The sequence below is a fragment of the Macaca thibetana genome, chromosome 5, assembly GCF_024542745.1.
Source record: "Macaca thibetana thibetana isolate TM-01 chromosome 5, ASM2454274v1, whole genome shotgun sequence".
NCBI classification, from domain to species: domain Eukaryota; kingdom Metazoa; phylum Chordata; class Mammalia; order Primates; family Cercopithecidae; genus Macaca; species Macaca thibetana.
In genome coordinates this window covers 180309214-180334188 of record NC_065582.1, presented here as the reverse complement: position 1 = coordinate 180334188, position 24975 = coordinate 180309214, and the positions used below count along the sequence as shown (strand labels likewise).

The 24975-nt window shown below is 51.2% G+C and overlaps 2 protein-coding genes across 11 annotated transcripts in view; one reads left to right on the top strand and one right to left on the bottom strand.

The window, feature by feature from the left end:
- The window catches only part of GRPEL1 (GrpE like 1, mitochondrial), a 972139-nt gene that overhangs the window by 642200 nt on the left and 304964 nt on the right, over nucleotides 1-24975 (top strand). The window contains exon 1 of one of the 9 annotated variants that reach the window (XM_050792210.1): nucleotides 3246-3249. The exons of the other annotated variants lie outside the window; for them this stretch is intronic. The gene's annotated coding sequence lies outside the window, so the exon portion shown is untranslated. Of the gene's footprint in view, nucleotides 1-3245; nucleotides 3250-24975 lie in introns of those variants that run through there. 9 annotated transcript variants of the gene reach the window in all.
- Nucleotides 1-24975, bottom strand: part of SORCS2 (sortilin related VPS10 domain containing receptor 2) — a 554540-nt gene that overhangs the window by 364293 nt on the left and 165272 nt on the right. The gene's annotated exons all lie outside the window — the stretch shown is intronic.

Here is a 24975-nt window from a genome sequence, read left to right as displayed (position 1 = left end):
TCCGTGACACAAGGCCCTGTTTTGAAATCCGCCCCTCAGCAGCCCCGCAGGGCATGAGGACTCCACGGGATCGAAGCGCTGGAGTCTTCGTGGCCTTTTCCTCCATTAAAAAAAAAATCAGAATGTATATTTTATGGCTGTATTGGTATTAAAAAATAGCATATCTTCATATTATAGATCAAAGCATTTTCTCGACCTAAAAGTTCATTTTTCTTCTTCTGATTTTAAAGGAAATTATAACATGTTTGTGGACCCCTCAGTGTTGTGCGGACCCTGGCACGGAGCCCTGTGCCAGCAGGAGGCGTGGGCCCTGCAGCCGTTCACACCCACCTTCCCTAGTTCTGGCCCCTTCTTCTCTCCCTGGGCCACTGGACAGCCCCAGCCCTGCCCCCTAGACCTGCAGACTGTCTCCTCCAGCCCCCGTATGCTGATTCTTATGATGCCCCTCCCCTAACTCAGGGCAGGAGTTTTGTCATTTTCTCCAGGTGTGGACCCTGTTAAGAATTTCAGGAAAGTACTAAACATACAGGCATGTCAGCGTAATTTCCTACCCCCCTTCAGGATTTGCAGTCCAGTCTGGGACCCAATCTGTCCATGGGTTCAATAAGGCCTTCCCGACTCCCTGGCAGGGAGGACTGACAATCCGTTTCAGACTCAATGCAGGGATCTGGTCCAGTCTTGGGACTGTCTCAGGAGGGGTCTGATCTCTGCACCTTACAGGGGCATTAACCCAGGGGCAGCCGGAGATGTCACCTGGGAACTCACTTTACAACCAGGGATGTTATATAAATACCAGCGAGGATGATGGTGACGTCACTCCCAGGTTCAGACATGATCAGGGTCTCCCACTGCCCAGAGGCTAAAGTCCAAACCCCATCCCTGCGGTCAAGACCCTTGGAGACCAAGGCCCCCATCGCTCCCTGTTCAGCTCTAGGCACCATCAGCTTTGCCCTGCTCTGAAGGCTGGCTCACCCCACACCCAATCCAAAATGCCGCCCCACTCCACCAGTGGCGCCACCGGCCCTTCAAGGTCCTTCTGGAGGCCTTGGAGCCCCTCATGCCTGGGACTTTCTCAAATGAGGTCCCATCTTTGACCTGACTCCCTTCCTTCCTTGTGTCCCTGGTCCTGTTCCCCTGCCTATTTCCTCTGGAGACTCCACAGGCCTGGCCCAGAGACGCTAGTGGAACAGAGGGCTTGGTGCCTGGTCATTCTGCTGTCTGCCTGCTCTGATGGTTGAAGGCTGTGGCCTGTCCCCTCTGCACTGCACCTCCTGGAGCCTAAGGCTCTCTGGCCCTGGCTCCCAGCACCTGGCACACGGTGGCCTTCAGGCTGTACATGGCTGCAGCACAGGGTTTGTGCACTGGGGCTGGAATGTCCATGGGCTGAGTGGGGGCAGTGGTCAGGAATGACCCTGCCCCTTCCAGAGGACATCTGGGGAGGCTTGGGATTAGAAGTGCCTGCTCTTCTGGGAAATTCTTTCAAAGAGAAGGTTTACATCATTCTCTGAGTAAGAGAGTTGGCTGCCTGAGGGACTCCTCTTCTCCATCCACACCTGCACAGCCACCCTCCCTCTGCCAGGGACACCACACTCACTGGGGACAGCCCTCACCAGGGAGGAGGAGGAAGAGCCTTTGGGAAAGTGGGCTTCCTGCAGGGAGGGACCCTTTCAGGGGCAGCCCCCACAGGGCAGCCTCTGATGTCAGCTTCAGGCTTGGCCTTTAACACTGTGTGGCTTTGGGCACAGTGCGCTCTTCTTCTGGGGCCGCACCCTCCAGCTCTCTGCTCCATGTGTCTAACTGGCAGCCCTGTGCTGGAATGCTCTCTCAGCTGGACCTACGGGTCGAAGCGGCCATCCCCTCCAAAGAGAGCCAGGAGTCATTGTCATGTCATTGACCAAACGGCTCAAGAAACCCAACATCTGATCATTCAGGGACTATCTTCAATATCTGATCATTCAGGGACTATCTTCAATATCTGATCATTCAGGGACTATCTTCAAACATCTGCACCAGAATCGCCCACCAGGAGGATACATCATGAAGCTGTCATTGTTAATTAACCCACTTGATTTTTTTTTTTTTTTTTTAAGACAGAGTCTCACTCTGTCACCCAGGCTGGAATGCAGTGGCACGATCTCGGCTCACTGAAACCTCTGCCTCCTGGGTTCAAGCAATTCTCCTGCCTCAGCCTCCTGAGTAGCTGGGACTACAGATGCCCGCCACCACACCTGGCTAATTTTTGTATTTTTAGTAGAGACGGGGTTTCACCATGTTGGCCAGGCTGGCTTTGATCTCTTGACCCCGTGATCCGCCCGCCTTGGCCTCCCAAAGTGCTGGGATTACAGGCGTGAGCCACCGCGCCCAATTAACCCACTTCTTTCACACAAGTAAGCAAGTTTCACATCACGGCCATAAATAGACAACAAACATTACTTGTCATCCATAGAAGGTAACTGTAAAAATAAATAGCAATAGCTTGCCTAAGACAAGCTTGAGGCCTACGGCCCGCCCTGACTTTACTAAGGAGGAACGAGGGAGCTGCCACAGGCAGTCTAGCCACGGGTCAGCAGAGGACGACGGAAACCACATTGACGTCCTCGCCCTGGGCTTTAAAGCCATCAGATGCTCTGTCCCAGCCCCTCCTCAGCAGCAGAACTACCTTACTTTGGAAAACACTCAGCTTCTCTTGAATTCAGAATCTCCAACACCAGCTTCCTCACCAGTCCCCAGTAATAGCCCAGGAATCTGGTGACGGGGAGCTCACTGCATGTCCAATGCAACTCCAACATGGCAGGAAACAGCTGTGAGACCGTTCGCAGGACTCAGCACCTTCAGCTTCTCTATGAAACCACAAAAGCCTGTCCCCTATGAACGCTACCTGTTTAAAGCCAAACACCTCCGGAGCGCCCAGACAAGATCCCTATGTTCGGACAGCAGAGATCTCAGAACCAGGCTCCTGTGGAGGCTTCGGGTGAGCCCCAAATCCCAGGCTGGGGCTCAGCACGTCTTTGACAGCAGCGCCCCATGGCCTCCGTCTACCCATCTCTGGGCTTTCTGAGGCATGAGCAGCCATAACCCAGGCCATCTTGAAGACCGTCGCCCGTGCCACTTGGACGGAGATTCCCTACCTCGCCCAGTTTCTGGAAATGGCCGTTGCTGAGCAACCTTTGGGGACCTGTGACTCTTCCAAGCCTGTCCTTAGCCAGGCTCTGGGCACTGGGAAAGCAGAAGGGAACCGGCAGACTGGGGATGGGGAGCCAGGGACTGGGAGGAGAAAAATCATCACACTCACGCACTGAATGTCTGAGATGAAGTATTTTAAGAAAAGCTTTTTAAAAATAGCATTTGGTGATGTCTAAAAAGCAAGTTTCTACAGCCGCCTTCAGCGTGTTTTCTAGGCACGCCACAGCCTGAAGGAATACGGGCCTTTCATAGAGGTCTTGGTATAAATCCGACAAACAAAGCAACATATTTCCCAGTGAGTCCCTCGCCTCTGCTCAGAGAATGAATCTAAAAAGCCACAGGATATGGAAGGTTCTCCCTCATTTGGGCTACATGGCTTTGGGCAGGTTACCCGTCCCTCTGCAATCATCCCGTCTGCAAAATGGACACCCATAGTATCCGCACGCCCATTGTGAATGGTGTTTAGTGGGGGAAGTGACAACACAAGAAAACCATTCGTGGATGGGGAAACCTCAGCCATACATCACCGTAACTGCGGCAGCTCAGCCAACAGCCTTTCCATGTGCACACCTCACATGATGGGGCGCCCACCTCCCAGAAGCCCTCCTCATGCTGAGCTGAATATACCTCCACCCCAGCTCTGCCTGGTGTGACCTCACAGGCTATGTTTGCTCCCCAAGGCGGCTCTGCAGATGCCCAGTGGTGAACCTGCCCTCCCTCCTGCCCTCCCAAGGCTCAGAATGCCCCAACTCTTGCTGAACCTGCTGCACCCTGGGGAGTCAACCGCAGCACAGGTGTGATTTCTGAGAGAATCCTCCTTTTAAAGGCAGGCCCACACGGAGAGCTGGCCCATACTCCGATGTACTTCCCTCCAACCTGCCATCCTGAGCCACATCCCAAGCACAGGATCTAGGAGGCAACAGAATCTCACAGTAACCCAGCACGTCTGCTTTAGATGCATGTGATCAGCATGTAAATCACACGGATAAAACAAAAGCTGGGGTATGCATATAAGCCGAGAATGAAGGGGCATCTGGGGAAAGGCTCTCTTTTGCTGTCCGTCCCACTCAGCCAAGGTCAATTAAAAAGACCAAGAATGAATCCGTGTCCATGGTGGCCAATAGGATAAGAAGAGGAGATGTGGTCTTTCCTCTAATTCAGGGTCACAGAATGGGCCCGGACCTGGTGGGGACAGACCTGGGATAACACTCAGCCTCCCACAGTGGTCTGAGGGAGGTGGGCAGGGGTGGAGATGGGGAGCAATGCCTCGGGGATGCCACATGTAAAGCATAGCACACAGGTGTTCTGGTAGCAGTGTGGAGAGGCGGAACCTGTTATGGTTGGGCTCTGTGTCCCCACCTAAATCTCACCTTGAATTGTAATAATCACCACATGTCAAGGGCGGGACCAGGTGGAGATAATTGAATCACGGGGGTGGTTTGCCCCATGCCGTTCTCATGATAGGTGATAGTGAGTGAGTTCCCACGAGAGCTGATGGTTTTATAAGGGGCTTCCCCCTTCGCTTGGCCCTTCTCTCTCCTGATGCCATGTGAAGAAGGACATGTTTGCTTCCCCTTCCGCCATGATTATAAGTTTCCTGAGGCCTCCCCAGCCATGTGGAACTGTATCATCCCTCTTTTCTTTATAAATTACCTAGTCTCGGGTATTTCTTCATAGCAGCATGAGAACGGACTAATACAGAACCTCATAAAGGTGCCCTACATTATCTGAATGGACCCCTCCAATGATACACATTAGCCTGAAGAGAAGCAATAGAGTCCATTTCAACAGAGATGTTAGTCTCACCCAAGGTTACTTTCAGAGACTAAATTCATTTCATTTTCACGGCAATGAAGAGTCATGAGCCCCTCCACCCCATTTGTATTTGATATAAATATGCCTGTAACAAATAAATGCAGCTTTAGCTCCTCCATGTAGTTCAGCTACTCTAATTATAACTAAAAGCAGAGGAAAAAAACCATATATCCTTCTTCATGAAAATAGGGGTATATTGTGACTTATTTGGAGAGAAGAAAATCATGGAAGGGTTAAGTTTCTGGACACAAAAAACAAGATCTTCATTTTTGAAATCTAATTTAAAATATCTCCCCAGGGTGAACTCAATGTATCTTCCACGGAAGGACGAGGACGGGAACGATTCTGCTGGGACCCAAACATATGGCTGAATTCTGCCTTAAGTATATCAAATAGAAGGCTCCCTTCACTGGCGCGACTTGTTATAAAACAGACCTGTCAAATCAGGCTCCCCATGTAAACTTCCTGAGCTGATTGAGCTAAATCACACGCCTGGCATTTCATTACCAGCTGTGGCGGAGGGCATTCTGCCATCCCGGGTGAAGGAGAGCCCCGCCGCCATCACATCAGGGCTAAAAACAGAGCCATCTCCATCAACTTGACAAAGACAAAAAACTTGAATTAAGAGCCCTGTCTAAAATTAACAGTGATTGAAAGTTAATGATGGAACAAATTTGGCAGAACTATTTAAACAGGCATCAGGATGTGGTCTCGGCTTTCAGAGGGGAAGCTGAAATGATGCATGTCTGTTGAGCGCCTGCTGGGAGCGTGGCATGTGGTTTCATGCGGTTCTCCCTTCCACCAGAATCACACCCTTGGCAGAAGGTCTGATCTGTCCCCGTCACAGCTCCAGTTCTGGGACTGGGCGAACACATCTGCTTGTCAACATTCGAAGCTGTATCTATGTGCTCGTCAGCACCAGTTGTTTATAACAAGCCAGAAACAACCCCTATTGGGGAACGGTTCCATAAACCATAGCATAACCATTTCATTCAATCAACGATACAAATCAGGAGGAAAGAAAAAGACAAACAATGATCTGAGAAAATACCCATGGTACAAGTGACATGAACAAATATTTGAAATTGTAGACACAGCGTGTCCTCCCTGTACTTCCACATGCACACAGAAAATATATTGTTTAGATGCCTGTTTCCTCTATGAGAATATAAACTCTTTGCAGGCACAAACCACTCTCACAGCCCGAATCCTAGGGCAGAGCTGGTCTTCAGGCTGCACGTGACTGCAGGCCAGGGTTTGTGCACTGGGGCTGGAATGTCTGTGGGCTGGGTGGGAGCGGGGGTCAGGAATGACCCTGCCCCTTCCAGAGGACATCTGGGGAGGCTTGAGATTAGAAGTGCCTGCTGTTCTGGGAAATTCTAGATACTAGCTGGGCAGCAAATACCTGTTTAACTTGATTGGAGTGTTGGTCATGATCTTTTCTTTGTAAGTCTCAAAAAGTGTATTCAGGCATACCTATGTATAAACCCACAAAGACATGCATATAGACACATAGACACGTGCAGAAAATGAACCAGAAAAAAATATGCCTGAGTGAGAAAATAATGACCTCTGGGTATTAGTGAATTGTTTTCATTTGTTTTTGTTTTTGTTTTTGTTTTGAGACAGAGTCTTGCTCTGTCACCCAGGCTGGAGTACAGTGGTGCAATCTTGGCTCACTGCAACCCCCACCTCCTGGGTTCAAGCGATTCTCCTCCCTCAGCCTCCCAAGTAGCTGGGATTACAGGTGTGCACCACCACACCTGGCTAACTGTTGTATTTTTAGTAGAGACAGGGTTTCACCATGTTGGCCAGGCTGGTCTCAAAGTCCTGACCTCAAATGATCCGCCAGCCTTGGCCTCCCAAAGTGCTGGGATTACAGGTGTGAGCCACCATGCCCAGCCAGTTTTGTTGTTGTTGTTGTTGTTGTTTTCACTCTTTGCATATTTTCCAGCTTTTCTATAATAAGCATGCTTTATACTTACAACCAGGGGAAAATTATACTACAAAAGAGATCCTGTTTATTCCCACTACACACAGATGCAGGGTCCTGCCCAGACAGGCTTCAGTGTGAACTGAGATATAGAGTTCAGTTGTCACCAACTGCCCTCCTACCATGTGCCAAGAACTGCTTCCAGACCTGCCTGCATTTGATTCTCACAGTCACCTGGCTTATGTGTTTGCGTCACAAGCATTTACCTAGAACTTTCTAAGCTATAAGCATTCACCTCATTTAATCTCCATAACAACCTCTGATTAGGTATTTTTATCCTCATTTGCAGCTGAGGCCCAGAGAGGCAAGTAACCTGCGTGCGGATAACAAGCGGCCTGTGATAGGGAAAGTGACTTGAATGAGATGGATGAAGAAGCCACGTCCACTCAACACGAACCCGAGACAGTTGTCCTTGTCCACTCCTCTGTGGACACACAGCGCCGGCAGCCAATAATCCCCACAGTCACTTCTAATAGGCTTTGGGGTGGATGTGTATTGCAGTATTGCACATGCATTTTTGTTTTGGTTTCTCTTTCTTAACTGTTTTCAGCTGCTATTACGAGTGACACAAAGCTGGCTCAGGCTGGTTCTGGGCAGTCAAGCCTGAACTCAGATGTTCCTCCACGCAATCGAGGAAGTGCAACTTGGCAACTCACCCACGCACATGAGCATGGATCCCATGACTGGACATGTGTGAGAAAAGGCTTCTCACTGGCTGGCCCCAGCCATACCACATCCTGCTTCAGAAATCCCACCGCAGTATCCTGCTGATGGCCCCACAATGCTGCAAGGCCCAGGGAACTGAGATCTCTCCCCCAACACGGGACGTAGCATGAGCGTTTCCATGCCCAGAGACAGAGGCGCATAGAGTTGCCTTGATGATTCTAGAATTCCCATTTATCGTCTGAATGAGACACCGATATAAATGTCCAACAGCCTTGTTCGATGATTCCGTATCCCCATGCCTGACTCAAGGGACTAGGAAAGGACACAGAGGTTCTGTCAGAGGCGGACTTTCCCTTTGATCAGAGTAGGGAGCTCCACTACATGGGGATGGCGGCGGTCCAAGCAGAACCTGGGAACAACCCGGACAGGGCGTTGCAGGGGAAAGTCCCGGAAGCCAGACTTAGACAAGGTAGCCTCAAAGTCCCTCTCTCCTCGAATCACCATGATTTACCCTGCACATTCCACTCCCTCATCACTATGCCAGGGACCCCAGTGATCAATGGATTTGTTCGGACATTGTTCTCTGAGGATACAAATGTCAATTTGTCTGGAACAAAATCCCAACCCCAACAGCAAAGTCTCCACTGTAAAGGTGAGCTCCAGCCCAGCTCCCGGGCTTGTCCGCAAGCCCATGCAGACCACACACCCAGCACGGGGCCAACTGCAGCAGAAAAGCCTCCCCTACCCGCAGTCTACTCAGGCAGAGAGGCTGGAAGGAGCACCAGATGGCTGTGGGGCCGGATGACACTGTGGGACTCTAAGCCTGAGCCTGTCAGGGAGGTGACCTAGACACTGTACAAGCCGCCTCTGAATAGTTCCTGCAAATGTGTGGACTGTTCAGCCATCGTGGACCCCAGCTCTTGGTGGTTACCGAGAAAGCAATTTTGGCTTCGGGAAGGAGGGGGGCAGGGCCTGGCTGTGGCACAGACAAAGGTGAATTTGGCCAGATGGTGTGAATCGAGTAGAAGTGGGCAGGCCAAGTCACTGTACCTGGAAAAGCAACACACAATGTCTGGGGAACGTCCCAGTGCTCCTGCCACTGCTGCCAGCGTGGCACCCGATTTTCATCGCGGTGGGAGAAATCCACCTTGCTCACGAAGTGAGTGTACCACTTTCAGACCCAGGCCGGCACGAGCTCAGCTTTGCACTGCCCTTCTGCCTCTCTCACGTAGGGGAGGAGCATTTCCCCACCACAAGCCTTGCTGGGCCAACTCAGTCCCTCTCCCAAGAAATTCTCCCACATCTTTTTCCAATACCTTAGTCATTATAGTGGTTCCCACAAATGGTGCTGATCAATTGAACATCTCTTTGGAAAGAAAAAGAAAAAGAGGCTGGGCGCGGTGGCTCACACCTATAATCCCAGCGCTTTGGGAGGCCGAGGCGGGCGGATCACGAGGTCAGGAGATCGAGACTATCCTGGCAACCACGGTGAAACCCCGTCTCTACTAAAAATACAAAAAAATTAGCCGGGAGTGGTGCCAGGTGCCTGTAGTCCCAGCTTCTCGGGAGGCTGAGGCAGGAGAATGGCATGACCCCGGGAGGCGGCGGAGCTTGCAGTGAGTAGAGATCGCACCACTGCACTCTAGCCTGGGCAACAGAGCGAGATTCTGTCTCAAAAAAAAAAAAAAAAAGGAAAAAAAAAGAAAGAATCTCAATCCTAACTTTGTACCACAGACAAAAATCAACTTGAAAGGGATCCTAGACCTAACTGCAGATTCTGAAACTGTAAAACTTCTAGAAGAAAACAAGGGGGGAAAAAATTTTTGTGCCTTTGGATTAGTCAAAAATTCTTAGATAAGGCATAAAAGCAGTAATCATTAAAAAATATTAATCTATAGATAAATGGAATTCATCAACATTTAAAACTTAGGTTCTAAGGACACTAAGAAATGGAAAAGCCACAGACTGGGAGGAAATTTTTGCAAAGTACACATCCAGCAATGGATCTGTAGTCAGAATATATAAAGGGGCCAGGTGTGGTGGCTCACGCCTGTCATTCCAGCACTTTGGGAGGCCAAGGTGAGAGGATTGCCTGAGGTCAGGAGTTCAAGACCAGCCTGGCCAACATGGTGAAACCCTCTCTCTACTAAAAATACAAAAATTAGTTGGGCGTGGTGGTGTGTGCCTGTAATCCCAGGTACTCGGGAGGGTGAGGCAGGAAAATGGCTTAAACCCAGGGGGCAGAGGTTGCAGTGAGCTGAGATCACCCCACTGTACTCCAGCCTGGGCAACAAGAGTGAAACTGTCTTAAAAACAAAAACAAAAAGTGAATTTTACTACATGTAATTTATACCTCAATAAACCTAGCTTTAAAGAAAACTTAATCATTATTATTGCATTCAACCACTGACTTACAAACACCCAACTTATAAACACCAGATTCACATGCGTCTTCCACACACCTTCTGGTTTCTGGGGTGCCCAGATCCAAAGCCAACTGACCCATACCAGCGAGGGCTGCAATGAAAGGAACCCATGTCCTGCCTGTTTCTAGACTGAATATCCCAAGACCCCCTTGTTCACCCTGTCCACGCAAGTCGCCCATACCACTCCACTTTGCCCAGCTGCCAGGATGGGCATCTTCCCTCACTCCCCCGCCGGCCCCACGAGCTTCCTGCCAGAGCCAACACAGCCCTTCTAGAGGCCACCAGCATGCGGGCGTCCTCTTTCTCTCATCTGTGGCCATCACGGCTGGTGGAAACCGAGGCGCGAAGTGAAGTCCAACACAGCACCTCCGTCAGAGGCCTGGGCGTGCAGCTTCCGAGAGACCCACAGTGAGCTGACACCAAAGCTCAGCTCCCGACACACACCCGCCTCCACGTGGCTCCCGGGGTCAGTGTGTAGGTGGCTATGTGGCAGCTCAGTTCATCCACAAGTAATTAAAACCGACAGCTCCAGAACCCACATGTACCACAGGGAATTCCAGAGCACGACGCCGGCATGTCACAGTGTGCTGGCTCCTCGGACACGGCAATCCTTGGGCTCTGGGAAAAAGAAAGAACCTACACTCTGACTCATTCGTTTTTTTCTGTGTCAGATAATAAATGAAGAGTGTCCTATCAACACAACGAAATGTGGAAGCAGAACAAGGCGGAGTGTGAGGCCTAAGTATGAAATAATGAGTGTATAATCCCTCTGAAGAGCAGTCGGAATGGGAAACGGACATTGCCATGGAAACCAGGGGAGCGGGGCAAGGTTCTCGAGAAGGGCCCGGCAGAGTCACTTCAGATGTGCTCCAGGTTGGAAGCAAAGGCTGATCCACCATCACAGAGGGCACAGGCAGCCGCGGGACACGCAGGATGCTCTCAGACCTGCCACAGGTACACACGTGGGCACGAGTCCCACAGACCTTCGCAGGAATGCAGCGGGAAGGTCGAGGGGACACCTGCACCCACGTTTCCACCTCTGGACAAACATCCTGTGCCCCAACTCTCTAGGTGAAGTGCTTCCTCCACTCAACAGGGACCTGGTCCTGATGTGGCACTGAGGAGACCCCAGCTCTGCCATCCAGGGGCCCTGAGAGCCGGGGAGAAGGGCAAGATCACACGCCGTGCTGTGGAACCCAGCAGGGACCCACATTAGACTGGGGTCCAGGGCAGGTTCCTAGACAGGAGGACCCCATAGGCAAGTCTTCAAGAATCAGCAGCAGCTGCCTAGGGGACTGGGGGGACGTGCGAGGCAGGCAGCCGGGGATGGAAGAGCAGAGCAAAAGCCAGTAAGAATGGAAGCCACAGGCTACTGTGTGCAAAGGCAGGGACCAGCCAGAGAGGACCAGTAAAGGGGGCCCAGTCCCTCCACCCAGAGAAATGTCACACAGGACCAAGGCACAGGAGGGTGTTGTCAGGGCCATGGAGCCTCGTGGGGACACCAGCTCAGGACGGCACCCAGCAGGAAGGGGCTGTGCCAAGGGAAGAGCCCCACGAGGATGATGGGCGACGTTATTTCTCTTTGGAAGATCATTGAGCATGTTGATGTGTAATTTTTTCAACAAAATATTAGCCAAGCTGCCAAGGACCTTAATTTTAAATAAAGTCTTAGTTGAGTTGTTAATTCTCTACTCAGCTTTGCTGCAACTAATTATGAAGAACTATAATGATGATGATCCCAGATGGACCAGGCTGTCCTCTGAATACAAACTTCTCTCCTCCTCCTGTTCTCGCTCCTCTGCAGAGCCGAGCTGCATGCTTAGAGCAGGTAGCCTGGGGGCCAGCACTCCTCTGCCCCTGCCCCTGCCCAGGCTCCGACAACCAAATAGAAGGAAAGTCCTGAGCAGCTCTCAGCCCTTTTGGTGCCGTGAGCAGAGCCTGGCCTGGAGGTCAGGGAGCCCAAGCACCCTGCCCAGCCTAGTGGTTATGCCCTCTCTGGGCACAGTCTCCCCCAGAAAGAGCCCAGGGATTAAGCAAAAAAAACGGCCTCACCTGGGTCCCCTGCACACACTCCCTCCAGAAGCAGAGCTGCAAACAGCTAAGCTGGGGGCACTGAGGTCATTCCTACATGATTCCAGCACTCAAATGGCTGCTTCTTCTTATCCCTATTTTATCAAGGAGGAAACTGAGGCTCAGAGAGGGAAAGTAACTTACCCAAGGTCACACAGCTCCTATTTCCTGCCTTCCAGAAGGGAAGGGGGCAGGAACATGGGGAGGGGGAGCTGGAGGAGACAATGTGTACAAAAGCTGCGGAACTGTGTGAGAGATGATGTGTGTGAGCATCGAGGTAGGGAGGCTGCCCTGCCACGTGCCCATGGTGGGGAGGCTGAAGATGGGCTGATGAAATCCATGGGTGGATCTGCTCCGTGGGGAGGGAGAACCTGCAAAGCTGACCGGAGGCGTGTGGAAGGGGCTGACCAGGACCTCCAGGGCTAATGCTCCAGGAGAGCACTAAGCAAAGCTGGGGCCAGGCCACTCCCCTAGTCCTGCTGTGTCAGCTTCCCAGTCCGAGCACTCCAAACCGAACTCTCCATCTCAGAAATTCCAAACAGGGTCTCCGGGTCAAGCCTCCAAATGCCCCCAAGTCAAGCCTCTGGAGCCTGTGTGGCTTAGCAAACAAATACAGTTCTCTCTGTGCCTCAGTTTGCTCATCCGTGCAATGGGACTGCCGCAGGGAATTGATATATACCTAGGAGAGACCAGATCATAGTGGACACTTACTTATTGTACTCATCCATTTTCACGCTGCTGATAAAGACATATCCGAGATTGGGCAATTTATAAAAGAAAGAGGGTTTTGGTGTTTTGTTTTGGTTTGGTTTTGAGACAGAGTCTGGCTCTGTTGCCCAGGCTGGAATGCAGCAGCATGACCTTGGATCACTGCAACCTCCACCTCCCAGGTTCAAGCGATTCTCCTGCCTCAGCTTCCCAACTAGCTGGGATTACAGGTGCACACCACCACTTTCGGCTAATTTTTAAAATATTTTTTAGTGGAGACAGGGTTTCCCTATGTTGGCCAGGCTGGTCTTGAACTCCTGACCTCAGGTGATCCACCCGCCTCGGCCTCCCAAAGTTCTGGGATTACAGGCGTGAGCCATTACACCAGCCTAAGAAATAGGTTTAATGGACTCACAGTTCCACGTGGCTGGGGAGGCCTTACCATGATAACAGAAAGCTCACATGATGCACACAGAGAAGAGCATGTGCAAGGGAAACTCCAGTATTTAAAACCATCAGATCTTGTGAGACTCTCACTATCACGAGAACAATGCAGGAAAGACCTGCCCCCATAATTCAATCACCTCCCACCGGGTTTCTCCCAGGACACCTGGGAATTGTGGGAGTTCCCTTCAAGATGAGATTTAGGTGAGGACACAGCCAAACCACATCACTTATGCATTTGTTCTCATGATACTCTTGGCCGATTTCAAGCTTAAAACTGCTTCCAGGGACTGAGCCACTCAGGGAACATGAACTGGCCCCTCCCATGAACCAGGGAGGTGGTCCTCCATGGCGCAGGCCTCTCTAGGAGTTGCACCTGGGGTTGCCACCAGGACCAGCCCCTAAAGGGCAGCGGGCTGGGCCTGCAGCTCCTGGCACCTAGCATGGTGATGAGGTGCACTGGCTGCTGGGAGGACCCAGTGGATTAGCAGGTGTGACCCTGAAGGCCAGGACTCATGGCAGGCGGCAGGTCCGGGCAGTCAAGATGGAAGATGTGCACCTAGGTGGTGACCAGGTCTGTGGGAGGGTGGGCTTGAGAGATTTTCACGGATACCACTTGGCAGCCCTTCTCTTGGGCTTTATTAATGTGCTGTTGGCCACATTGCTTTCTTCATTGCCCAGGAATTCACTGCTATTGATTGCCAATACCAGCTCCAGCCTCCCTGGAGCGTCTGGCTCACTTTGGAGCACACCAGGGTGGATCCCCTTCATCTGTGTCCACTCTTCATGGCCACCCAGCTTTGGAACAGGATTCCGGCACATTCATCACCCCAAGTCCCACCAACCGCCTCACCACCACACGTGAACTGGGGTGCGTGGGGTGAGGGTCATAAGTCCTCTGTAAAAACAGGAGCTTATGGTATTTAAGCAGTGCTCCAATCCCCTAAGTCTCCATTAAACCCAGCGCTGAGGGCTTAGGGGCATGGGAAGCCCATGCACTCAGAGGCGGAGCTGAAACCCTAGGCTGACGCACAGCCCTGGCCCGGGTGGCAGGAGGGCTGGGGACTGTCTCCACCTGTGCCCCTGAGCTGGGATTTGGGGTCAGGTTTTGGGCCCCTGCCAAAGTCTTTCTTACACTCAGAGAACATTCTTTTTAAGTTGTCTCTTTTTGTTTTCCCACTTCCCCAAATTTATTTAAAATTAAACTGCGTGAATTCAATGCACGCTTTCACAGACCCATAATAAGCAATTTCCGAGGGAGAATCGGAGCCAACACGGGCTCCTGAGCGTGCAAGTGCCCGGCCTGGCAGGGGCTTCCCCATGGGGGCAAATCCCACCAACGCAGAGCGCAGCCTGAACAGCCCAGCCCTGAGCGAGAAGAGCCGGCATCCTGGCAACCATAGCTCTAGCTCTTGCAACCCGGGTGCCGCTGCTGCGTGAACCGCCTTGACTGTGGTCCTCTGTTTAACGCTCCCACAAGCACCCTGCAGCACCGACAGGCTCACATTCCCACTTTACAGAGGAGGAAATGGAGACTCAGAGAGGTTGCATGACTTGCCTACAGTCACACAGCTAGCAAGTGGCAGAGCAGGAACTCAAGCCCAGGCTGTGAGGGTCCAAACGGCCTGTGCTTCCCCACTCTGTTTGACATGAATTTGCCAAGTCACCATTCTCTGGACACACTCAAGTTTGTTGCTGCTGCTTGTGAAGTAGTGTGACCTCACCTGAACAGTGTTCCAAGTGTGGCCAAGTCACTGCCGAGTACAAGACTATCCCCTCCCTTGCCACAGACCCTATACTTCTATTAATGCAGCCAAGGTGATAATGTCATTGCTGGGGCCACATCATGGGGCTCCCCTTTGGGGATCTTGTACTCTGAGGAGACCCAGAGGCTATTCTAACATCCACCACCGCTGGGAAAACGCTTGGTGCCTTCTTCTGGGGCAACCGGCTTGGGAAGCTCACTGCACTAGCCTACATCCATCTGATAAGATTGCTCCGGTGACTTTAAGTCCTTCCAACCTGGCCTCTCAGGGGTGGGCGCTCAGTACACCTGAGAATAAATGAATGAATAAAGGAGAAAAGGAATATGCCTTCACTCAACAACGACTTCCTGAGAACCTGCCATGCACCCAGCTCTGTGCCAGAGACACACTTGAGGAGGAAGTAGGCAGGTCCCTGCCCTGTGAAGCTGTTGGGGTGGGGGGTAGACATGAAACACATGTGGTGAGCACACAGGCCATCTGATGGTGACAAACATCATGGAGGTGCCGGGGCAGGGGACATGGAAAGTCTCCCAGAAGAGGTGACAAGGAGCTGAGACCTCAAAGCCGCTGCATGAGAGGCTGGAGGAGGAGGAGGTTCCAGACAGAGGGAACTGCCAGTGCAAAGACAGAAACTAGCAAGGTTTGATGAGGATGGAGGAGGGGGCGAGGCTGGAGGGGAGGGGAGGGAAGGGAGGGAGGAGGGGAAGGCTGGAGGAGTGTTGCGAGAGAGACGGGAGGGGCAAGCTAAAGGGGGCACCCACTGTGAGGACTGTCCTATGGAATGGAAACGCCTCCTGTGCTGAGCCCAGGGTGCAGGATCCGCCCCCAGGCTGCTGGGGAGCAGGGGACTCCACTCTGCTGCAGCTACAGCCTCCACACACTCGCTGCGAGGCCAGGCGGAGCCACTACTGTCCATGCAGGTTTGAAAAAGGGACAGGGGCAGGATGGAGAGAGAGAGAAAGAAAGGGAAGGAGGGAAGGGAGGAGAAGGAAGAGAGGGAGGAAGGAAGGATTCCAGCCTTTCCTTCCTAACCTTTGAGATGACGGGGCCTGCCAAGGAGGAGTAAGTGGCAGGGGTATGCGGGGAGCCTTTGCCACCCCCGACTTGCATCCTGGTACTCCTCCTGCGTTTGCCTCTGGCACAGAACTGAGGGGCCTGCGCTGATGGATGTCACTGTGACACATAAAAACAGGGGACAGAGATCGCACTTGTTGCACCTGTCAAGGACACCCCACACTGTCTTCCCGGACTCGTTTTACTGGGTGCTGTTTTGTTTTCATGGGGGTCAAGGGCAGCCCAGTCCTGGCAATGACATCCCTGGTCCCTGCCAAGTAAGACAGATGGTGGTGGCTGTGAGTTTATCTGACTCTTTGCAAAGAAGGTGCCTAGCTCACTACCCAAGGAGGCTCAGCGAAATGACACACGTGTTGTTTATTATCATCAGCACAGCCCTGGCAAAAGGCGTGACCATAAATTGCAGGTGTGCCAGATTCAACAGGCACAAAGCCTGCACGCCAGGGCGCCCACTGCCTGCACCAACCCTGAGTGTCAGCAGCCGTTGGGCAGGCAGGCGGGCAGTGTCTCTTATTCCATGCTGATGGCAAGGACCCCACATGTCTCTGTTTTACATATCAGGGTGCTGTCTGATGATCCTGTTTTGAAAAACTGTTCTGGGTTGTAAAAACATTTGAAAGCAACAACCCCCACATACAAAACTGAACTCTTAATAGCGCTGGTGGACACCCCAGACCTGGCTCTTATCCCAGCTCCCCATCTGAGCCGGCACCCCAACCCTCCTGGTCCTCCAAACAAAATCCTAGGGGTCCTCCTCACCACACACCCCTTCCCCACTCACCTGCATGCCTAAGTGACCACCAAGCCTGGCGCCCTCCTGGACTCCCCATACACCCTGCACTGCCCTCCAGCTCTGCTGACGTCACTCCAGCCGCCTCTCCTTCCTCCATCCTCCGTGCTGCAGCCAGGGCCATGTTTTCAAAATGCCAGTCCCATCAGCCCACCTCCGCGGCCTCTCACTGCTGCTAGCACAGGCGGCAAAGCCCCGACCTTCTGGACCCACTCAGCTCTCTGACAATACAAATCACAGCTAACGCCAAGAACTCTGGTGATGGGCTGGCCACAGTGCTCCGCGCTGGACATGAAACCACTCATTTGGGCCTGAAAGCAACTTTGTGAAGCAGGGACCAGCCTTACCTACACTCCACAGATGAGATCCTGGAGACACAAAGGGTTATGAAGCTTCCAGCTGGGACGCAGCAGAGCCGGGTCCTGAACCCAGGTAGGCTAGCTCCTTGAGCTGCATGCAGGAGCTCCAATGCCCCCATTATGAATGCTCTTTGAACACAGGCTCTGTCATCCGTGCACTCTGTGATGTCAGGCAAGGTTCCTGGGCTCTGGGAGCTGAAGTTTTCTCTTCTGTGACATGGAGCTAACACCCATAGCCTTGGATAGTCACTGCCAGGGTGACATGAAGTCCTCACAACAGCTCCTGGCACCTGCCAAGTGCTCAAGCCAATGTTAGCTTGCTCCCTGACTTGCATTCTGTTTTGTGGAGGGAATTAAACAAAAACCACTCTCAAAGGAAGAGAGTGCCACTGCCAAGACCCTTTACCTCCTCCTGACCCATGAGCTAGGTCTCTGTGCATTGCCCCAAGGAAGGAGGAGACTGCCCAGAACAGGCCTCCTGTAGGAGTACACCCCACCGAAGCACCTGAAGCCCACAGCTGCCCACTGCCACCCCCACAGCAGCCTTGCTAAGTCATATTTGCAAGAACTCTGGATCCAGCCCAGAGAGAAAATGTCAGTCACACTGCTTTTTATTACATTGAGAGAAACAAGAACAAGATGTCACCGAAAAGACAGGCGCATTTCCCTGTCCAAAGACAACTCAGAACCTTGTCACTTGGAAAGAAAGCTGCCCGAGAGTGGATTCAGTTCACTTCAGACTATCCAGAGTGGGTTGGGTCCTTACTGCCAACAAGAACCAGGCTGGACCTGGATTCTAATCCCCAGCCTGTGCATATGGCTTCACAAATTATATAGACGATGATGATGACGACGATGATGATGATGATGATAGTGACAATGATGATGATAGTAACAATGGTGGTGATGGTGATGGTGATGGTGTTGATGGTGATGGTAATAATGATGATGGTGATGACGGTGATAGTGGTGATAGTAATGATGGTGATGGTAGTAATGATGGCAGTGATGGTGATGATGGTGATGGTGGTGGTGCTGGTAGTGATAATGATGATGGTAGTAATATAGGTGGTGATGGTGATGATAGTGATGGTATTGATGATGGTTATGGTGACAGTGATGGTGATGGTAGCAATGATGGTGAAGATGATGGTGAGAGTGGTGATAGTAATGATGGTGGTGGTGGTAATGACGATAATGATCATGGGAATCATAGTAATGATGGTGGTGATTGTGATGATGGTGGTGGTGGTGGTGATGGTGATGGTGATGATGATGATGATGTATGATGGTAGTAATGATGGTGGTGGTAGTGATGATGTTAATGATGGTTATGGTTATGGTGATGGTTATGATGGTGATGGTGATGATGATGATGTATGATGGTAGTAATGATGGTGGTGGTAGTGATGATGTTAATGATGGTTATGGTGATGGCGATGATGATAGTAGTAGGATGGCAGTCGTGGTAACGGTGGTGATGATTGCAGTAATGATGATGATGACGGTAATGTTGGTGGTGGTGATGGTGATGGTGATGATGATAGTAATAGTAGTAGTAATGATGGTAGTAATGGTAGTAATGATGGTAGAGGTGGTGATGGTAATAGTGATGATGGTAGTAATGATGGTAGAGGTGGTGATGGTGGTGGTGATGATGGTGATAGTGATGACGGTAGTAATGATGGTGGTGTTGGTGGTAATGATGGTGATGGGATGATGGTAACAGTCCCGGTAGTAACGACAGTGGAGGTGCTGATGGTGGTGATGGTGGTGATGGTGGTGATGATGGTGGTAGTGCTTGTGTTAATGATGGTGGAGATGGTGATGGTGGTGATAGTGCTGGTGGTAATGATGGTGGAGATGGTGATGGTGGTGATGGTGGTGACAGTGCTGGTGGTAATGATGGTGGAGATGGTGATGGTGGTGATGGTGGTGATAGTGCTGGTGGTAATGATGGTGGAGATGGTGATGGTGGTGATAGTGCTGGTGGTAATGATGGTGGAGATGGTGATGGTGGTGATGGTGGTGATAGTGCTGGTGGTAATGATGGTGGAGATGGTGATGGTAGTCATGGTAGCACTGCCCACACCCTGCCATAGGCAAAGTCAGCCTCCCTGGTCAGGTTACCCCTGGAACTGCAGCTTTCCAGGGGCAGGGCCCTCTTCCTGGAGTCTAGGCCTCCAGCACAAACACATTTGTCTAGAAGCCTAGGCACTGGTCCAATGGCCAGATGGGTGTTGAGCACATAACACCAGCTCAGTGAGTGCCTAGCAATGGATTCGTCTTGAAAAGTCAAATACAGCAGAAAGTGCTGGCGACAACTTTTCCAGGGCTTGAGATCAGGGCCTAAGATCCTCCACTAGGTAGGTAAAATTATCTGCCTGGAAGAGGCATGAGGGTGAGGTAGGATGTGGCGTGTAAGGACTCTATTATGTAGGGATGCCTGATTCTTAGCAAGCCTTGAAGCTCGTCTAAGAAAACACCAGGGATCCTTATGTCACCCGGCTTAGGCATTCAGAGGCTGACTGGCAGCTATGGATATTTGGGATACGAGTTTGTTCCACCTCAAATCCCATCTTGCCATCTTGTTCTCTCATAGCCACCTGCCTTTGCACAGGCTGTTCCCTAGGCCCTTCCACGCTCTTTCCCTGGACCAAGATCACAGAGCCCATCCCAGAGGCAAGGACAAATTCACACTTCCTAGCCCCAAGTTTGCTGTCCTTTGTCCCCACCACTTTACTCCACCTTTCAAACATGAGAATAGATTGTCAAAACCAAGAGAAGTCAGCAGGTAGGACCTGGGGTAGGAACCCCCCAACCCACCGCCCTCCCCGCGTCCTCCCTCCCACCACTTCTCGCTGTGCTCTGTGCTCTGCTCTGTGCCTGCCCAGGGCCACACTCAGAAGATTCTCTGAGCACCTGGAGGGCCTGGAGGCTGCTTTAGCCTTGCCCAGCATTAGCATTCCACCTGCGTTGGTTGTTTCTTTCCTTCCTTAGCCACTGTGTGAAGGTCAGTTTAATAAAAGCCTTACAGCTGCCTGCAGTGGGGTCCCCCAGCCCTCCCCGGGGCCCCCACACCCCTTCTCTCCCTGTGGGCGTGTCTCCTGCTGGAGTGTTGGAGTCAGGCAAGCAGGCTCTATTTTTTCCCTTTATAAAAGAGTGTTATTCACCATCACTGACTCCCAGGGATTATGATAACAGAGGCAGGGGGCCTGCAGCTGCTATTATAGTGTCCAGCCCATGTCGAGTGGCCCAGCATGAGGAGCCCAGATCCTCTCTCTCCCGGCGGCTGCACTGAGGCCAGGGCTGCCAAGTCGTGCTCCCAAGGAGGAGCTGCTAATTTGGGCAACAGCTGTAGGCGTTCACTTTCCAAGGCGTATGCTGACACCAAATCAGATCTCGCTGCCTTGCCCCTCTCCTTCTTGTCAAGGGATGACATTAATGGGGGAAGCAGCATCAGGGACACAGGCTCATTTTCAAAGTCATTGCCTTGACAATATTTCCACCAGGAGTGTCATGCACAATCATCATTGAAAAATCCACTTGGCATCTATGTGGCACAATTAGGCATAATGAAGTTACCTCCAAATTATGTATTTTGTTAACTAAATAATGAAGCTACTGACAGGGCCTACGTGGGGAAGACAGGGAAGCGGTGGAGGATGAGGCTGCCGTGCAGAGCTTGATAAAAACGCTAAGGAGAAAGGAACAGAAGAGGTTCCTCAAAGCAGCATGGCTGTCACAGAAGCTCCAGGGAGCTTCAAATTGCAAGAGGATGGAGAAGCCTGATGCAAGGGCCACAGGGGAGGAGGCAGGCGAGCCCAGCATGGCCAAGACTTGTGGTCCTGCCTCCAAAGGGGAGTAAAAAGATACATGAAGAAGGGACTGGGCGGGCTGGGCAGTAGCTGTAATCCCAGCACTTTAGGAGGCGGAGGCAGGAGCATCACTTGAGCTCAGGAGTTCGAGACCAGCTTTGGCAACATGGTGAAATCCCATCTCTATAAAAAATACAAAAATTAGCTGAGTGTGGTGATATGTGCCTGTGGTCCCAGCTACTAGGGAGGCTGAGGTGGAAGGATTGCTTGAGCCTGCGAGGTTGAAGCAACAGTGAGCCATAATTGTACCACTGCACTCCAGCCTGGGAGACAGAGAAGTAGCACAGTGCAGGATGCCACAGAACCTGGACTGGGACTCAGAAGGGCAGCAGCAAGAGCCACAGCCTCAGGGAGAGCCATCCCAGGACAGAATGGCTCACAGGGGCCCAAGCTCCGGTCATGGGAGGTAGGACCTGCCGGGGTGTGACAAAGGACCACCAGGATGAACAGCAGTGTTTCGTGTCAGGCAGGGTTGGGACCCCTTCCCTGCCACCGTCCTGCTGTGAAATTTGGGGTATGTCACTTCACCACTCTGAGTCTCAGTTTCTTTATCTGCAAAATGGAAAGAATCCTTCCTCAACAATAACATGATATGATTACGAAGACTGTACAAGCGAATGCAGAAAGAAAAACTGCCTGGTATTCTGTGGGGCACAGAGTAGGCAGATCAATGATGTTTAATATTAGATCAATGATGGCAACATTAAGAAGATAATTATCTGCCTCAGGGGCCTTCGTTAAAACAATAAAATACTATAAGGATTCATTAAAATAATGCATGTAATTGTTTTAGGTCATGACTGCAACCGGGCAAGCTCTCAGAACGACAGCAACTGTGACCTCTACTACTCTGCTGTGATTATTACCATGGGGTTCCTTTCCCAGTGAAGAGCAACAGGAGACCCTCCCTTGCCCCAGGCTGCCCTCCTCACTTGTCCCTGGGCCACTTCCTGCAGTGCCAGCTGTTTGAGATCACCCTCTCGAGATCCAAAGGGCTGCCTTTTAGCAGCCCGTCTGTATTCTTCAGGTTAAAGGGCTATTTACTTTCAATCCTGTTGACCTGATTTTAATCCCAGCTACATTAATGCCTACAGCCACAGAATGGAATACATTCAGCAGAAAAATAAATTCACTCTCGCAGAATGATGCTCTGACAGCAGCAGGCAAAGGTCAAAGACAGAATGCATTGGCTGCACGCTGCCGGGATCTCGGGAGCGAATCGTTGGAACCTCCACGGGGCCTCTGGATGCGGGGTGCAGACAATGCAGTCGGCCCGGGGATTTTTAGATCCCGCCACGGCTTCTGCTTACACAAAGTCAATTAAACAAACAGCAGCTCCCCTGAGCACATTTCCTGAATGACTTTTCCTAAAAATAAATTACTTGGGTCAGGCACGGTGGCTCATGTCTGTAATTTCAGCACTTTGGGAGGCAAAGGTGGAAGGATCACTTGAGACCAGGAGTTTGAGACCAGTCTGGGCCACATGGTGAAACCCTGTCTCTACAATAAGTAAAAAAATTAGCTGGGTATGGTGGTGTGCACCTGTAGTCCAAGCTACTCTGGAGGCTGAGGTCGGAGGATCACTTGAGCCCGGGAGGTGAAGGCTGCAGTGCACTGAGATCACGCCACTGCACTCCAGCCTGGCCAACAGAGTGAGACCTTGTCTCAAACAACAACAATAAAAGCAAAACAACAAAAAACAGAAAATCATGACCAGAGTTGTAGAGCCTGGAGTTTGTGGGCGCCAGCAATTGTTGAGTAAAATGAGGTTGTGACATGTGCTTGCAACAGGGGACTCTGCAACGGGACACCTCAAGTCTGAGCTTTTGACTCCCCGATTCCTCATCCTCACCCTGGGACCGGATGTGTTGTTGTGATTAATAATCACGACAGCCGACTGAGTACTTGCCATGTATCCTGCACAGTTCAGTGCTCACCAAGGATTGCCTCGTGTTAGCCCCATCATCATCCCATGAGTGGGAATTCCGTGGACTTCATCAACGAAGCAATGGAGCCTCCTGGAGGTCCTGGCTGGAGGTCACCTGCTAGGTCATGGGACAGACCCTAGAGCCTGCGTCTTCAACTGGGGTCCCAAATGTCACCAACAGTAATGCATCAAGGGACAGGGAGACACCACAGACGAGGTGTCTGGGACTTAGGCCAGCCGATGGAGGCTGCAGAAGACGCTGTCTGACCAGGCTGGGCCTTTAAATACTAAAGCCCAGACTGTGAAGCCAAAGATCCCACTTTGTAAAAGGTGGTAAATGTGATAGATTGAATTGTGTCCCCACCAAACTCATACATTGAATCCTAAGCCCTGGTAACTCAGAATGGGATTGCATGTGGGAGACACTGCTTTTTCAAAGCAGAGATGAGGCTGAGGGCAAACCTTGATCTGGTCTGACTGGGGTTCTTATAAGAAGAGCATTTTAGGACACAGACATGTACAGAGGGATGACCCTGTGAGGACACAGTGAGGAGATGGCATCTGCAAGCCAAGGAGAGAGGCTTCAAGGGAAACCAACCCTGCTGGCCCCTTGATCTTGGACTTCCAGCCTCCAGAACTATGAAACAGCCAGTTTCTGTTGTTTAAGCACCACATCTGTGGGACTTGGTTTTGGCAGCCCTGGCAGCCTAACATGCGTGTCTGAAGCCGTGTGTGAGCCTAACAAGCAGCACTGTGGTCTGGGTTCAGCCTGTAGGTCCTGGAGCTCAAACACGCCACTCAACTTGTCTGAATCTCAGATATGCACCCCTGCAAAGCTGATGACATCTACCTTGTAGGATTGTGGCAGAGGTATCACGATGAAAAAGGCATCTGCTTTATTTTGTGTACTTCTGTGCATTTCCAAAATGTTCTGCAGTGAGTACCTACTGTCTGTATTTCCATAAAATAAGCATCAAGCCCAATGTCTGGCACGTGGCAGGCACTTGGTAAATGCATTTTACGTGCTAACAGTGTAACTTACAAGAAAGATACAATAGTTAGGAATAAGCTGTCACCAATTAACACAGTATTAGCATTCATTAAACAGAAACTGGTATAGATGCAAGAAGAAATAGAAGGGCGTTTGTAGTGGAATCCTTTAATTTCTTGCTCTCAAGTCTTAACAGATGAAGAAAAGAGAAAACAGGTAAAGACCCAAAAGACCTAAACAATATTATTTATTTTTATTTATTATTATTAATTTTTTTTTTTTTTTTTTTTTTTTTTTTTGAGACAGAGTCTTGCTGCGTCATCCAGGCTGGAGTGCAGTGGCGCAATCTCGGCTCACTGCAAGCTCTGCCTCCCGGGTAGCTGGGACTACAGGTGCCCGCCACCACGCCCGGCTAATCTTTTGTATTTTTAGTAGAGACGGGGTTTCACCATGTTAGCCAGGACAGTCTCCATCTCCTGACCTCGTGATCCGCCCACCTCGGCCTCCCAAAGTGCTGGGATTCCAGGCGTGAGCCACCGCGCCCGGCCAACAATATTATTAAAATCACACCTGCTCAGCTGAGGACAGTGGCTCATCCCTGTAATCCCAGCACTTTGGGAGGCCCAGGTGGGAGGATCGCTTGAGGCCAGGAGTCTGAGACCAGCCTAGGTGACAGAGCAAGACTCTTTTTTTTTTTTTTTTTTTTTTTTTGAGACAGTCTTGCTCTGTCGCCCAGGCTGGAATGCAGTGACACCATCTTGGCTCACTGCAATCTCCCCCTCCTGGGTTCAAGCAATTCTCCTGCCTCAGCCTCCCGAGTAGCTGGGACTACAGGCACCCACCACCACACTTGGCTAGTTTTTGCATTTTTAGTAGAGGTGGGTT